The 17144-nt window shown below is 49.9% G+C and overlaps 1 protein-coding gene across 6 annotated transcripts in view; it reads right to left on the bottom strand.

Annotated features, from left to right (window-relative positions):
• PKNOX2 (PBX/knotted 1 homeobox 2) overlaps positions 1 to 17144 on the bottom strand; it is a 257241-nt gene that overhangs the window by 174525 nt on the left and 65572 nt on the right. For 3 of the 6 annotated variants that reach the window (XM_012658147.1, XM_012658151.1, XM_012658148.1), the window contains exon 2: positions 14427 to 14496. The exons of 1 other annotated variant lie outside the window; for it this stretch is intronic. The gene's annotated coding sequence lies outside the window, so the exon portion shown is untranslated. Of the gene's footprint in view, positions 1 to 14426; positions 14529 to 17144 lie in introns of those variants that run through there. 2 more of the 6 variants (XM_012658150.1, XM_012658153.1) reach the window with 2 other exon arrangements.

Here is a 17144-nt window from a genome sequence, read left to right as displayed (position 1 = left end):
GTGCTCAACTTGTACAGGAAGAACGAAGCAGCCTCTGATGATGATTTGGGGGCTGGAGGCTGCTGGCCCCCTCCAGAAGCTGCTGGGGGGCTCAGTGTGTGCTATTCCTGGCCACAGAAACCGGAGTGTGTGAAGGAGGCAGGTCCCCCCTATGTCACAGGGGGCAGAGGGCAGAGCCTGGCTGCTGCTGGTCTCTAGTTGTGCAACCTGGGGCAGGAGGCCTGGGCTTTCTGGGCCTCGGTTTTCCGGTCATGGAATGAGGGAGGTGGGCGGTAAGATCTGTAAGTGCCGCATCTGTGTGCTGGGAAGGCCTGCCCTGCCGTTTCTCCAGTAGGTGTGTCCACCTCTCATGTTCACTCCTTATCTGACAGGTCACCTCTTTGGTTCTGAAATTTCAACACAGGCGCCTAGGAGTTAAGCCTAGAGACTCCACCTACGCGCCATGACATAAAAATCATTCCTGACCCTCTCTACTTTCCCTAGAGAGTGCTGACTCCTCTTGGCTTGCTCTGGGCCCTGGTCATGACCAGTGGGGTCTGGCACAGTTCCTACAACACAACTGCATTTGTTGAGAGGTCTGTCTCTCCCCCAAAAGCCATGAGTTCTAGAGCATTTGCAGAGGAAATGATATGAGGCCCAGGATTTGTTTCTAAGAACCACACTGAAGAGGACAGTGCTGATAGTTGCGGAAGCTGGGCAATGAGTACACAGAGTTCAGGATATATGGTTTCTTCTGCTTTCTGAAATCTGTTTGGAAATTTACATTATGAAAATTTCTTGGTTAGCTGTTTTCTTTGTTTTTGAAAAAAAAAAAGGGATTTTATTGGAATTTTAATTAGTTTGGGTTCAGGGCCTTCAGTTTTTTCCCCCCTTTCCTTGGTTCGGACGTTGTCCCTCGGCGGGCCCTTCCGGGTTCGGGGGGGGTTTGTTTCGGACCCTTCTTCGGTTCCCCCCTTCCCCGGTTGTTCAGTTCCTTTTTCCAAATTGTTTTGTTTTTTGCTTTTACCTTCGGCCCTTTTTCCGTTTTCTTTTAATTCTTTTTTGGTTTCTTATGCTACCTAATACAATGTCAATGCTATATAAATAGTTGTTATACTGTGTTGTTTAGGGAGTAATGTCAAGAAAAAAAGTGTGTCATGTTCCATACAGATGCAACCATTCTTTTTTTTAATATTTTCAATCCGTGGTCGGTTGCATCCATGGATGTGGAACCCACAGATACGAAGGGCCGCCTATATGTGTTTATTTGCTGTACGACAGTTCTCTCTTGTACTGTTTAGACATAAACCATTGAGGATTAAATCAAAGTCAAACTTTAAAACTTTAAAAGATTCTCCAACAGTCTCAACTGATTTCAATCAATATAATCCCACCCACACTTACTTGTGCGTGCCTGCTACGTGCCAGGCCCCAGAGAGTCACAGGGGAATAGGATTTCCAGGTTCCTTTCCTTAAGGAATTTGCCATTTAGTGAGATCCAGGTTGTCGAGCTTTGCGCACGAGGTGAGGCTATGCAAGGGGTGGGGCTTTTGTCCAGAGACTCTAGCAAATATGCACTAGTCTCACCCCCTGGACAGTGGACCAGTGGCCTAAGTCCATGTTCTCAAATGTTTTCACAACCCTGTCAGTAAAAAAATCTTAATACACCCTCAAGATGTACATATATAAACATGTACATACATACATATTAGACATACTACCAATATATTACACCGATATATGATGTGTCTCATGAAACACATTCAAAAGTAGAAATCTAAATAGAGTGAGATAAAAAATATAAACAAATAAAGTTGTAAGGTTTTCTTCTCTTATTCCAATGGCCCATCTTGCTTACTCTGTTTTGGAGACTTCGCGTCTGGAGTATCAATATGCTGGGACCCAACGGACCTGCTGTGCAGAAGTAATTCCAGTCTGCTCACTATACCAAGCAAAATTCAACACCTGTTTTTCTTTTGCTGGCCATAGCATCCAGTTTCCAGTAACTGGTGACAAATGCACTTCTAGGTCTATTAGAACCCTGGGGCAGAAAACACAAAGCAGTAGATAAAAGAAGAGCCCAGATACCTCCCTCTGAGACAAACAAGAAGGAGTTCTGTTCATTCTTTCACTCGGCAAACGTGTATTATAAATTCAGAATGTGCCAGGGACCAGCCAGGTGGAGCGAGGGCTACAGAAGCAGCAGCCATGGACCCTCTACCAATAGCCCGGTGACAAAGGACAGGCACAGATATACCTAGGATGCAGTGACCCTGGTCAGTGGCAGGAGGTTCAGGCCAGGGGCTCTGGGAGGGAGAAATTGCTTTCCTCTGAGGAATCTAAGAAGGCTCTGTGGGAGAGGCGGGATAGGAGCGGGGAGGATGGGCAGAATTCAGCCATGCGGAGGGAAGAAAGACTGAGAAAAGGAAATGTCCTTGGCAAAGATACAGGGGCAGTACATTAGGGGGTCATTCTTCTCTGCCTATCCTGCGCTCCATCTGGAGATCCCATATCCTGAGGCTGGAGGGAGAGAGCGAATACTTAGCAGAATTGCAAATCAAAGAGACAGGGGAGGGCTCTCTGCCTGAACACCCTGGAAACTGGGGAGTGAGGCTGCTACTCTCACAGCCTCCCTTCCAACATGCCAGTGGTGAAGGAGGCCGCTGAAGTTGTCCAACAAAACACACATTTATTGAGTGCCAAAGGCTAACGAGAGAGGAAGGCATTCTAATAACCAGGCTTTCTCTTCGCTGCAAGGGACAGGGCATGGAATACCCTGCAGGCTAGACACAAGGGAAGACCCCAGGGCCCGTGCTGGCTCTGGGAGTCCATACTTTTGCCTCTCGTGCCCTTTGCTAGAGCTGGGCACCTCTAGTAAAGACATAATTGAGACACAGCATGATGAATAATCACAGAAAGGATGCCCAGTGTGCACTGGGCACTTGAAGAAGGATGAACCTTGGCAGAGATGCGGTCACAGACACGCCCATCACTGAGAAACTGTTATAACCAGGTAAGCGAGGCAGGTGGAGGACATTCAAGACAGAGAGAGCCTCGTGTGCACAAGCAAAGAGGCACAGAAGGGCACAGAACCCCAAAATCCTGCTGGGAAAGGCAGATAGTCCTGGGATCTGGCAATTCCAAAGAGGCCCTGGGGTGGCTTCTCAGGCTGCCCTGTATGTGCCTAGCACTAGGCTGGATACTATACACAGTCAGTGCTTAATAAATGTGTTTTGATTGTAGATTGTCATTCCCAGGAAGTAAGAGCTAGGATAAGCAATTCATTCTTATAAAGCCCCAGGCAGTGCCTCATGCTGAGATGCATTTATTAAAGTCTTTTGATGAGAGAGGGAAGGGAGAGAAGGAGGAAGGGAGGAGGGAAAGCTAAAGCAGGTGTTGCCATCCTCCCCTCCACAGTCCCCCTGGTGCCCAGGATCAAAGCACGGGGTCTAAGAGGGGAGGGTAGACAGCAGTGTGGACGAGAAGGGAAAACTCACGATGTCCTGTGTCCTAACCAGAGTCAAGCCTACCTATGATTTCCTTTAATTTTCCCAACAACCCTGTGGGATGAGATTAGTATTACTCTTTAATAGATGGGGAAACCAAGGCTGAGAGATGGCTATATCTGGTCAGAGGGAGGAAGGGGGAGAGCAGGGATTTGAGCTCCAGTCCCTTGTTCCTCCACTGGCCATCTTCCCGCAGATGCCACGGTGCTGCCCAGAGCACAGGGCAACTGAGGAAGGGGGAGGTGGAGATGGGCACCAGAAGGGGCACTGTCCAGTCTCAGGTCCCAAGTCCCTTCCTGCTGTGGTTTGACTGTGTGTCTCTTCCAAAGCTCGTGTTGAAATTGAATTGCTATTGTGGCGGTACTGGGAGGTGGGACCTTCAAGGGCGTTTAGGTCAGGAGGGCTCTGCCTTTATCACAGGAGTGGGCTTGTTATCGCGGGAGTGGGGTTGCCCCCTCTTGCTCTCTCTCTGTGGCCGTCTCTCTCACCCTTCTGCCATGTGATGTCTCCCAGCATGTTATGAAGCAGCAGGAAGGCCCTCGCCAGATGCCAGCTGCACCCTAAGCTACAGGGGAAGGACTCAGTCTTGAATTTCTCAGCCTCCAAAACTGTGAGGAATAAATTTCTGTTTATTATAAATTACCCAGTCTCAGATATTCTGTTGTAGCCTCACAAAACAGACTAAGACACATCCTGTCTGTTCTACCTGCTCCCTGGACGTCTCTAGGTGGAACTCCAGGAGCTGGTGAGGATCTTCTCCCTGGGGTCTGGGTGCCCCAGGGCCCAGGCTAGAGATGGCAGCTCTCTAGAAGCTGGAAGTTTCTCTGTTAAGGGCAGCCTTTAGTAAATGAGTCCTCAGTAGCCTCCCATCCTCTCCTCACTCTGGTTTCTTGCTGCAATCTAATTTCACATTTGTATCTAGAAAGGTAGCACGTACCCTTAAAAAATCCTGGGACTTTCCCAGGCCCTGACATCACTCCCGTCCTAGGAGTTGGGAGCACCAGGTTCCAGTCTGGCCTCCTCCACCAAACCCTCTGTGCCCAGCAAGCCATTGCCTCCTCTGCCTCAGTTTCCCCACTCAGTCCTGAGAAATGGAGTGACTGCTAAAGTCCCTTCAGCAACCCATGGGCCTTCTTCACTCCCCAGGCTTTTTCGTTTTCCTCCTGCACCACCCCTCAAGAGCCAGGTTGCCCTGGTAAGTGAGTGGCATGCTGAACCTTCGCATCACAGGTCCCTGGGGATACCAGTTAAGCCATCCTAGCAGGGGGCAACCGAGCACCAGGGCCTCTGGACAACCTGGCCAGGCAGCACGGTTCCTGACTCAAAGCCAGTCCCAATTGCTTCATTTGATAGAGACATCCCAGTGCAGTGGAAAACACATAATCTTGGAGTCATGCAGACCTGCATCTAGGCCCCGGCTGCTCTGCTTTCCAACTGTGCAACCACAAGCACGTTGCTTGGCCTTCCTGAACCCCAGCTCCCTGGCCTGTCCTGTCTCCAGGGCTGGTGGGAGGGTTATCGCAGATAACGCATGTGAAGCACCTGGCACAGTGCCTGTCACGCTGTCACACAGCAGAAACTATTCTTCTCTGATCCCTCCTAGACTAGTATAACAGTAGGACTCCTAAAGTACTTGACAGTCATAGGAATCACATGGTATAAGGGAAGAGAAGCTGCCACCCATGCTCAGCCAGTCACCGAGGCTGAGCAGTTTCATGATGAGAAAACCCCACCTTCCAGCAGGGAAATGCTCCCCTGGAGAGAGACCCAGGTGGGTCACTTGAATGCGATACACTTTGTTTTTTTTTTAATTGGGTTCAAAGTTATAAAACAACAACAGTGAACTCCTCCTGCCTCTGCAGGTACTTCGCCCCGGGTGGGGATCAGGGCATTAATTAAAGTCACCCAACTTCCCCCACGAGACCAGTGGTCCCGAGCCTGGACACTGCGCCCCACGTGGTCTCCTGCACCAGAAAGTGGCTCTCACAGGTCCCAGCCTGGAGACGGATTCGCCTTGTGGACCAACCTCACAGGCACCCTGCCCTCCCCCAGAGCCCACCCCAACCTAGCCTAATTCGGTCCTAAGTATTCCTAAGGTGCCTTCCAATTTCCCGCTGTAATAAATGGCACAGAATGCAAATGGAGGTGGATGTGGGACACAGATGTTTGCACTAATTTAATTGAGGGAACACCTTGGATTAAACACTTTGCAAAACACTCACAAATAGGTTCAGTGCATTCGGTAATGAAAAGCCTCCCAGCCCCCTGGCACTTTGCTGAGGCTGCCTGGGGCTGGGAGTGGGAGGGCGTTGGGGGACAGACGCAGAACAGGCGGCAGACAAGATACCTCCAACCCGGGGAGAAGGCGAGGGAGTCACGGCCCTGGGATGGCTTCCAGCAGACTCTCCACCATCTGGGGCCAACCCTACCAAGAGACAGATCTGGAAGGGTCGGGGATGCAGGAAGGCAGCAACTGCCTCTGTAAGTGGAGGACTGCTCACCTGTAGAGGTCAGCGGCAGGTAGATGCCCCATCCTTAGGATGTAGCTCCAACGTGGAGGCCTCACCACCCAGCTGAGGACCAGTCACCCACCTGTAGGGGACTACGGTCCCCAGGTGCAGTGACCCCAGGGAAGGTCAGCCTCACTGACCTTTGGGGCATGAAGGTGGGTGGGAAATATCTCATAAATTTTGGGGTGATTTACAAGGCAGTGCTAATCCCTCTAAAGCTTCTTCTTCCTCACCTTCCCCTATAGCTTAGGGTGCTTCAGAGGCTCCAGTCCTGTGCCACTGCCATGATTCTTCCCTTCATCTCTCATCCTTCCATCCATTCATCCACTTGGCTCTGGGGCTACAGTGATGAGTGAAGCCCGGCACTTGCCCAGCGATGCACCTGCCTCCCTGGTGAGGGAGGCAGACATTGACAGTCCCAGGTGCACTGTGACAAATGCCCTCATAGAGGTATCCTTGGTAACCTGACAGCCTGGAGACAGTGCAGCAACTTGGCATGAGAGGATCAAAAGATCAGTGGAGAGAAGGGGGAAAGGCTTTCCTGGTACAGGGAACAGCATATGCAAAGATAACAAGGCATGAAAGTCTAGGCAATGACAGAGACTTAGGGGACACCATTTCCATTTCCTGTCCTTGGGGGACAAGTGGCTTAAGTGAAGGTGGACTACTTTCCCCAGACTCATTCTCCCACCCCAAGCATGGTCCACCAGGAAGGGGAGGGGCAGGGGTCCCTGGGCTGAGGCTCCAGCCCCTGAAAGTTCCCACAGTTGGTCAAATCTAGAATCAGTTCCTATAATGATTGCTCTGTAAGTCTCAGAGTTCACATCAGGCCTGGGTGATTTTATATTCCTGAAAACAGAATCCCTAATTTTCAAACACAATGATCACTTCAAGTGTAATAACCATTATAGTAATGACCTCTTACACTTGTGCAGTGCCGTACAGTTTATAAAACACTTTCCACATCTCTTATAATCCCCCACCAACAACCCTTCAAGAATATAGAAGAAGGAGTCTTATTATTCTTGCTTTCTACAAGAGAAAATTAAAGCCAAAGTCCCAGTTAAGTAAATAACAGAACTTTGGTGTCTGTCTGACACCAAAGTGCACACTTGTTCACTCCTTTCCTCATGCATTCACTGAGCATTTGTTGAGCACCTACTGCGTACCTAAAAACACTACAGACTCAGAGCATGGTGGGGATATTCTGATGATTACAAGCCTAAAGGAAGAGACAGACCATGGACAGATATATCTGGACCAAAGGGCAACGAGTAGAGCACAAAAACTCAGGAACCAAGAAAGACACAAAGCCACTCTCTTCAAAAACTGCCTCACGTGCACACGTACACCCGTGCACCCCACGTGAAGATCTGAGCCATTTCTCCTGGGCTGCCCCTCTCCGGCATGGAGTGTAGATTCCTCCACCCCTGACATCCCCAATGCCAGATGGGCTACAGTCCAGAACAGTCCAGAACCAGCAGCTGGAGGTCGCACTGTAGGACCTATGCATGGCTCCAGCCCCCAGCACACACAGACACAGACAGGTGGGCACACACAGGCATCCCAGCACACATGTGAGCCCTGGCACTGTGGGTAGCAAGGGTGGGACACACTCCCGGGGTGGCTTAGGTTCCCGTGAGGATGGGTGAGTGGGGAGGGGGGGCTGGGAAGCACAGGAGCTTGCAGCTCCCTCCAGGTAGATCCTCCTGGGGCCCCCCAGTGGGCCCAGTTGCAGGCAAACGCGGCCTGGCCCTCTGATTAGGACAGACGAGCCTCAGTGCCCTCTGCAAAAATAATACCCACCTGACAGGGTGCCTGTGACAGTGTGTGAAATGAGACGCCCACAGAGTGCAGGGCCCATACATGGAAGTCACGAGTGGATGGTCGGGCACCTCTGCAGGCCTTGGTGGACATCAGCCTCCTGGCCCCCACCATCACGCATTGGGGCTGGGGGGCTGCACAAAGGGTTCGTCTCCATCACCCCACCCTCTCCTTGGCTCATCTATTCACCCTTTCTCTCAACCAACCTCGTGGGGTGCGTATTCTGGCCAGGCACTGGCATTAAGAGAAGAATGAGATTCAGTCCCTAACTTGGACAGACAGACAAATAACCGTGCTTGCGGTCCTGTGATGATCTAAAGGGAAGGGAGCGCAGCAGCACTGGGGTGGCGGCAGGGACGACCTGAAGGAGGAAGTCACGGAGGAGATATGTGAGCCGGGTATTACGGGAGAAGCAGGGATACTGCGCCAGGGATATCCCAGACACAGAAGCACCATGTGCAAAGGCACTGAGGCATAAAAGTATACAGAATATTTGAGGGGGGGTATTCAACAGCCCACGCACTTGGGGTGCATGTCTGAGCACCAATAGGTACAGGGAGTTTAGAGCAGCAAGGAGGTGAGAGACGAAGGTAGAAGAGTAGACCAGGGTTGAACTGTGAAGCCCCCGGACAGCCAGGCCAAGGAAGCTGACCTTCAACCTGGCCACAGTAAAGAGCCACTGGGGTTGGTCCAGCATGGAAGTGACACGGTCAAATACTCACAACTAACAGCATTAATTAGGCTCCAGCTATCTCAGGCACAGCACTAGGCTCCTCCATATATTAATAGATTAATAGGAGGGTCTCCTTGGCTAGCCCTGATGATAAATGAATCTAAGGAGGTTTTTCTCCTCTTTGATTCAGGCAATTATTCCTGGAGAAATGGCCAATTTTGGAGCAATTTTTCCTCTCTGAAGAGCCAGACTGACTGGCTAACAGTGAAGGCAAGGGGAGGGGATCCCACACCACCACCGTACCCCCACAGCCAGGGCTGCTGGGAGCAGCGCTTGGAAATCTTCAGAACCTCCTCGCAAGCCTCATGGTTCTCTGTCTGAGGGTTTGGGAAGAGCCTGAGAGTGGGGAATGTGGAGGTGATAGGAGCCACAGAGGAAGAAAACAGAGGGAAATCCCTTCAGGCTGGACAAGGATTTATGACTGTCTGCATTTCCATGAACAGAAGACGGGCAAGGTGTGTGGGTGGCAGCCACCTTGCAGCTTCCAAACCCCGCTCACAGCAGGAAAGGGTCTCCCTCCCTTTCTGTCTCTTCTCTCTCCTCCCTCCCCTCCCTCCTCCCTAGCTCCTCTCCAGAAAGGTTTATGGAGAAGACTCCAAATAGCCCCCTCTCCTGCAGGCACAGTCACACCAACTGAAAGGAGATTTAATTAGCAAAATCTCGTTAGGCAAACGAAATTATCCGTAAGACAATACTCTTCTGGACAGGGGGTATGATTAAACAAAGCCATTAATTGAGAGAGTCGCTTTGGCAGCTCCCCGATGCGATGCGCTCATCTCTGGGCAGGCTCCACTCTGCCTCCTTGGACCAGGGGCACAGACTCTTTGCCTCCTCCCCCGTCCAGCCCACCCCTCCCCACCCACTTCATCTCGCTCTTCCGGGGGCGCCTCCAGTTGGGGCAGCAGACCTCAGCTTCTCATCAGCGGCCTCTTCGCCACCAGATTCCTGCTAAAGTGCCTTGATTGCATAATGCCTATTTGCATAATGTAAATTGCAATCTCCTAGCTCAGGAGGCAGGAATCACAGAACAGCCATTATTTTTTACCACTCCACAAAAAATCTACATTTAGAAAGCAGATTTGCAGCTCAGAAAGCTGTATAAATCTGAATCCGCCAGAAACGCCATTAAATCACACCAATTAAGCTGGACCAACGAAGAGCCCCTATCACTGTTCTCTGTGCACTCAAGGACTCCCAGTGCAGACGGAGGCCACGAGAAACTGGAGGCTGTGGCAGCTGGAGGTTGTGCAGCGGGGCTGGGAGCAGAAGCTGGAAGAGGCAGGAAATTCTGTCTTGTAAACCTTAGCACACACCCCAAGCATAGGCTCCCGTCAAGACCTGGTCCTGCATGGAGAGAGGGAGGTAAAACTAGTCTGTGTTTTCTAGGCTCGTTGCCTGATTTCTCGTGGGCACGCTGTCTGACCGTCTGCAGACTTTTAATTTACAGAGAGAAGACAGCATGTGAGGAAGAAACCTGTACCTTTAGCAAAGATAATGGGGAGCCCCGTGATATTTCGCATGGGGTCAAACATCCACCCTTTTAGCAGCATTGGAATGACCTATTCTCTCTTCTCCCAAGTCCCCTCCAGCCAAGAGAAAGAAAAAACAAGGACAAATCCTGCTCAGACTGGGCTGGGCTGGCTGGATCCTGAGCTCCTCTTAAGAGCTGTTCCCTTGGGGGCCCTGGGGAGAGGGCTGAGTCATAAGGTCTCTGCAAAGAGGACATTCTCTTGGACAGCCACCTAAGATCCCGGCTTCTCCGCAGCATTACCTGATTACTCTTTTGCCTCTTTATTGCTCATTCAATATTCATTTGTCAAAGGGCAAGATACTAATGTGTATTATTAAAATATCAATAGTTTATGAGTGAACTTTTATGGGAGTACAGTTAAAGGCAAGAGTCTTGACCATCTCTGTCAGAAGCAATGCAAAGGAATAACCTTTCTTTCCAACTCCACTGGTGAATGAATGGCTGAACCATGATTGAGTGCCTATGCTGGGCCAGGAATGGCTCTAGGTGCGTGCACGTGCTGGATTTCACGAGTCCCACGGCATCCTGGGGAGTACACACAATCCTGTCTCTGCTCCAGAGACGAGGAATCCAAAGACCGAAGACGTGTGCCCAGGGTCACAAAGGTGCTAAGTCACAAGGCTGGGAGTCAAACCTGAGCTTTGGGCTTCAAATCCAACATTTTCCCTCCAAGCTGGTGTCTTGAAAATCTAAATGATTTTTATGTTTTTATCTGTTTCCTTCATTTGCCCAAATTAAATATTAGATTCCTGACCTAAGATTTACCAAATGGGAAAGAATAGGAAATCATCCCACGCTTTCACACAGCCTCAACTCCATAAAGTGGGACCACTTAGATATATGTAAGCAAGTTTCCAGAATCGTATCTGCACATTTAGGATCTGAAAACTGAAGGTGACATTGGGGATGACGTCCTCAGACATGCCCCTTTTACAGGAGGGTAAACTGAGGCTCTCAGAAGCACACAAGGAAGTGGTTTAAGTCTCTGGAGTCCTAAGTTGAATTTCAACTCTGTTACAAACTTACTTTGTTACTTTCTAGGGTATTGCTCTGGTTCTCTGAGCCACCTCTCCTTTTCTGTAATTCAGAGATAATACCAGCATCACATAAAGCAGAGTGAGGGGTCAATGAGAAAATGCACCCTGATGGCTTAGCATAGTGCCTAGCATGTAGTAAGTGCCCAATAAGTATTGGTTACTAATACTAATTTTAAGCTCATGTGGAAGAACACAAGACTCTCCCTACAAACCCCAGCACCTTTTCAACAAGACCAAGCCCACTCACCCCTCTCTTCCCTGCCCCGTCCCTTTTGGCATTAGCCATTCTCAGATCTTAGCCCTTTGGGAAGATGGGCTGGTTCTTTTTCTGCTCTTTGGTTGCTTGGGTTTTGTTTCCATCCCCTTAAGTCACAACAAGCCATCCAGGGCACTCAGATTCCCTTCCAGAATTTAGCTGCATCTGGGTCAGGAAAATGGCAAAGGAAGGGGAGCCTGGTGCCTGCAGGACACTGCCTCCTCAGGTCATAGCACGTGGCAGAGGGGAAGGAAGGAAAGAAAACAGAGGATGTGGGGTCCAGAAATCCCCAGGCCCCAGAACAGCCCCTTGCAGCCTCTTAAATCCTGATCTTTGTCTGAAACCTACCCCAGCTTGGAAGGCCTCGGCAATGGAGTATGGGGAGCCCTGGATATGAGCGCAGGGCTTGAGGCTTGTGGAGTCCTTCGTCTAAGACCCCTCCAGACCTGACACTGCAGACCTGACAACCCAACTCGGTGGTGGCAACTGGACCCACTTTTGCCGAGATGGACCATGAGACAGAGGTTTCTATCAGCTGCATGACCTCCTAGCACCAGCATGCGCTGCCCAGGAAGGAAGTCTCCCGTGGCTTCTGAGGGGCCCTTTTAACTCAAACATCTGTGAGTTAAGGGACAGTTTGATTTATCTAAGGTAGGGGTTTCTTTAGCCTGTCCTTCCAGGGGAGCACGTCATCCTCCAGGAAGCATCCATTTCATTCTCTCTGGGAAATAGGTGAGGCTGTGCTGTGCCACACCATGAACTTAAATGCTGGTTATGGTAGATTGTATTCTCCCAAGATGGCTGCAACAAAGTCTATCCTATTCCTCATGCTGTTCACCACATTGAATGGCTATTCTTCCAACAGGATATTAATACTCCTTTGGTGGGGGTGGGAGGAGGTGTCTATGTTCCCTTCTCTGAAACCTAGATGGACTTTTGCAGCTGTCCCTGTTGCAAGAATGCAGTGGCAGTGACGCTGCTCGACTTTGGAGGGTAGGCCATAAAAGGCTATGCAGCTTCCACCTGGCTTTTTCTGTCTCTCAGGATGCTCACCCTTGGAATCAGGCCGCCATATTGTGAGGAAGCTCAGGCCACATGGAGAGGTCACAGTGCGTCTGGCTGAGACAGCCCCAGCCAATGTCCCAGCCCAGAATTACAGGCAAATGAGCCTTTGGATGATTCCTGTATCCAGCTTTTGAGTTTCCCCAGCTAAGACTTCACACCAGTGGCACAGAGACAAGCTGCTCCCACCGAGCCCTGTCTGGATTCCTGACCTGCAGACTGTGTGAGCAGAATACATGTTGTTAAGCCATTCTGTTTGGAGGTGATTTGTTACACAGCCTAGCAACTGGGACACCAGTGGAATTGAATTGGAATGTTTACTGTTTCCCTCTCAGATCCAGTCCTCACTGGCCTTCTCTCTGAAACTTTAGACTTTTAGACTCTTCTGTCCCCACCTGGTCCCTGTCACCCTGAGCCTGCATCCCCCTCCTCGTCCTCTTCCCCGTCCAGATGGCAGGAGCGCTGGTAAACCACTCCCTGAGGGATCATTGCATCTTCCCACTTCAGGCCTGGGACCTGAAGAAAGCTGCTTTTCCTGGTTCCTCATTGTCCCTGTGAGGGCTCCTTATTGTCCTTGTTTCCCTGGGTGAGGGTGGCCCTGTGCCGAGGTGCCCGGCCACTCTCAGGGGAATGTGCAGACCTATTTCCCCCACACTCTCAGCTCTCATTAAGGTTCACGCTCAGCTTGCTCCTCATACTCGACTTGACTTATGAGGTCCCTCTAACCTCCGATGCGAGGAGACATCGATTCTCACAAAGGTCATTATCTTCTAGTCTGGCTCCCCTCCGCCCGCCCTCCACCCCACCTCCCAGGCAGGCTTTCCTGGAACAGGACGGAGAGAGGCACCCTTCCCCATCTCCCCCATCCTCAGCCGGGGGCTCCGACTGCTCCAGAGCCTGGCTGCAAGGGAGGTGCCCTGGGAGCGCAGGCCCGTCAATCACAAAGGCGACCGGCACTGAATCTCAGGCCATTAGGCGGGAGGGCCGGCGCCCTGCTCACTCACCAGGCAGCCATTGGCAGGATGTTAGCCGATCACAGGGCGGCCATTCTTATGATTTATTCAAATACTCATTACAGTCAATCTATTTTTACACAGAGGTGAAGATGTGCGCTGATAACGGTTAATCATTTATAATTCCACGGACTGGTTGGAAGCCAATGTACTATCAAAGTCGCCGCAGCAGCGGCCCAGCCTCCAGGAGCCCCAGAAGCAGGGTGGAGAAGCTATGCCGGTCCAGGGCCACTCGGCCACCCGGCTGACATCACTGAACAGCGACTCTGCTGAGGGCGCAGCAGGCGAAGGAGGGAAGTGGGAATCCCAGACGTTACCCTGCAGGAGCACACAGCCCTGCGGTACAGAGCACAGTAACCTGCCGGCCAGAGGAGGCAGTAGTCACTTCTGGCTGGAGGAGGGTGGACGTAGGCCGGGTCCTACAGGTGGGTTGATTTTTGCCAAGTGGGAAGAAACAACATGAGCAAATAAGCCTAAGTCTGAGTGGAGCTATTCCTGGGCTGATGGAAGGGACGTGGTCAGCTGCATTTCCTTTTCCTCCCTCACGCCTCCCCAGAAATAACCAGATGTCAAAGCAAGTGCAGGCTATAAACTTGGCCAGTTTGGGGACTGATGTCACCGCTTCCTCCTCTCACTGTCTCCCAAGCTCAGCCCACAGCGATGGTGGCTGGGGTCTGGGCTAGCCTTGTAAACTCACGAGCTTCCTTCTCCAGAACTCATGACACATGTAACACATCAAGTCACCTTAATGCACAATCAATATGGTCTAATTAAATAGGATGTCATATTACAGGGCTTCTTTGTCACATTCAGACATAATCTAATTAGAGCTCCACTGTATTTTACATTCTGACTAGTTCATTGTTGAGTGTTTCTTGTTCACAATGCGTGGCTGTTAAAGACCAGGTTCAGGGCTGATCTTTAACCCATAACCTTATTGAGTCAGCATGGAAAATGCCAATCAAAGTTACTTACAGTTCACAGCCCCTTTTCTAGTGAGCGGCATGGAGGACAGAAAGCTTCAGAGTTCTGCTCCAGATTTCACCTGTCAATGAAAGAAAACATCTTTATAGACTGGGTAAGATTCTGTGGGGAATGACAGCCAGGGTAGGGATGGGGTAAGCCCAGGGGCAGGTCTGGCTCGGGAACAAAGCTGGGGCTGGCAGCCCCACAGCACTGAGCGGGAAAGTCTCCTCGCAAGAGATTCCTGGTGCAAAGTGCTTATTGTCTAGGGAGCTGACCAGGACAGAGAGAGGCTCATGCCTTCCTCTACCTACTTGGTGCCGCAATGTCTTAAGAATTTCAGCCCCTTCTCTATAGGAACCACAGAGAAAAAAAGGCTCATGGCTGGAGTGTCCTGAGCTGACCAAGGCAATAAGCATTTCCTAGCATCTCCTGCCTGATGGAAGACCCCATGCAGGGGGACGGAGCTGAGGGGCCCCTGTGAAAGAAAGCTTGCAGTCTACACAGGGAAGGCTACAAAAAGCCAGCAAACAACAAAACTGACCCTGTTGTTCATGGCGGGGAATGAATATGCAAGTCTTGCTGCAGGAGGAAACTTTCAAGTAGAGGCAAAGAGTCCATTTGGGCAGGAAGGAGAATATGCATAAAGAATCATAGGGACAAGACTGAAAAGATCAAAAGCCTGACTGCTTTTAATTCTCTTTCCAGTATAAAACAATTTTTTAAAAACCAAGCACATATTTATCAGGTGTCTGCTCTGTGTTCTACGCACACTGAAGCAGCAGGAATCACATCTGTGGGTCCTGTTACAAAAGCATTGCCTCCGCGTCTTTGGGGAAGTAAGAGCATTCATATGAAATACTGTCCGAGAAGACAAGACTATCTATGAGGTCGTGCTAAATTGTGGAAGAGACGCTCATTGTCTCTCCACAGAGACATGAAGTCTGCAAGGGCTGAAGCACTCCAGGGAGTTTTCCTGAAGAGGGAGAACTTGGTGGGTGGAAGGAAGAGAGAGGGCATTCCAGGGAGGGGGGTCTATCCGAGCAAGAGCCAGGAGTGGGAAATCACAGAGGGTCCTGACAATGCAGAGGTTGGTGTGCCTGAAAGAGACCAGAGCAGGGAATAACAACACCAGGAAAGCGGGGTGGGGCCAGAGCATCCAGGGCTTCCAGTGTCAGGCAAGAGCAGTCAGGCTAACCTGTGAGCTTGTAGAGCCTTTGAAGGTTTTTCAACAAGGAAATGACATGATGTAGAGCCCCCCATTCCCCACCCCATTTAGTATTTTCCCTTTAATTAAGATAAGAAAGGCTTCTTGGAAGAAGGTGGAATTGCAGTTAGAAGATTCAGGCTTGGGGTATGGCGAGATGTGCTCATGGAAATAAATCGTCCCTCTTGCTCATAACAATGTCCTCCAGGCAAAGGCACTTCCTCTGGGACTGTGTACTAACAGTAGCAAGATCAAGATTCACAGCTCATGGAGCTACCGCAGAGACAGGACCAGACCAATGGACTACAAGTCACTGAGGACAAGGACCATGTCTTCTGCATCTTTACATCCCCAGAACCTAGCAGAATGCACAGCATGTATTGGGTTCTCAGTAAATATCGGCTGAAATGTTGAATGGTGGACCCTGTTCATTCCAACCAGAATCCACAACCAGCACCTCAGAACCAGGCCTTGGCTGGCAATGGGCTCCAATTTGTATTAGTCTAGACTACTTATACTACTACTGAGCACTACACGAACTCACTGCACGAAGCCTCTAGATTAAATCACAGAGCTGTGTGCTCTGTCCCTGCCCTCTGGGACTGTCCGTCTGAGACACCAGTACTTGGAATACGATGTAGCAGACTTTCCATGTGCACGTGATGTAACAAGTAGGTAGTGTGCTGGAGAGACAGAGTCAAGACTGTTATAAAGCTTTTAACAAGCTGAAAGGATGGGCCAAAACTAAAAAGTCCATTTTTTCCTCTACCAGTTTTTATTTCTTGCACAATAACATCATGATGACCACAGATGAAATAATTTTAAAAATAAAGAAAAATTGCCCACAATCCCATTACTCTACACCATCAAATTATTATATGCTATGTCCACAAGCATATCTACTTTTTTTTAACAGAATCTTTTGCAGAAAATGATTTGAGAAGAATATAGATACCAAATCCTGCTCTTAAACTCAAAAATATATTGCAAAAACCAGAGTGAGTGGGCTGACCTGGTTTGAAAAAAAAAGACATGGATTATATGAGTTAAATGCAAGCTCAAGATGAGCCCAGGGTACAGTGTTGCTGCCAAATACACTCAGTGTGATCTTAGGTTGCATTAATAGCCACACTGTGCCCAATGGAGGGGTGAATGATCTCCACACTGGACTTATCAGTCCATATTAGTTCTATATGCACTTCTGGCACTATATATTACAAACTTTGACAGCGATGAGTAGAAAAGAGAGGTAAGAGAAGATGCCCAGTGGTTAAACTGTGGGTTAAAAGTCTAGTTGTTCCAGGCTCTGGAATCACACTATGTAGGTTTTGATCCCGGCTTGACCACAGGCAAGTTATTTAACATCTCCATGCCTCAGTTTTTCATCTGTAAAATAGGGCTATTAATAGTTCTACCTCTGAGGGTGGTGGTGAGGATTGAATGACTTCACATACTGTAAGGTGCTTAGAGCAGTACCTCACACAAAATAAGCACTCACGGAACATTAGCTATCACTGCTGCTC

The sequence above is a fragment of the Propithecus coquereli genome, unplaced genomic scaffold (assembly GCF_000956105.1).
Source record: "Propithecus coquereli isolate 6110/MARCELLA unplaced genomic scaffold, Pcoq_1.0 Scaffold575, whole genome shotgun sequence".
Taxonomy (NCBI): domain Eukaryota; kingdom Metazoa; phylum Chordata; class Mammalia; order Primates; family Indriidae; genus Propithecus; species Propithecus coquereli.
The sequence above is the reverse complement of the archived record's forward strand: the minus strand, read 5'-3'. Positions and strand labels throughout refer to the sequence as shown.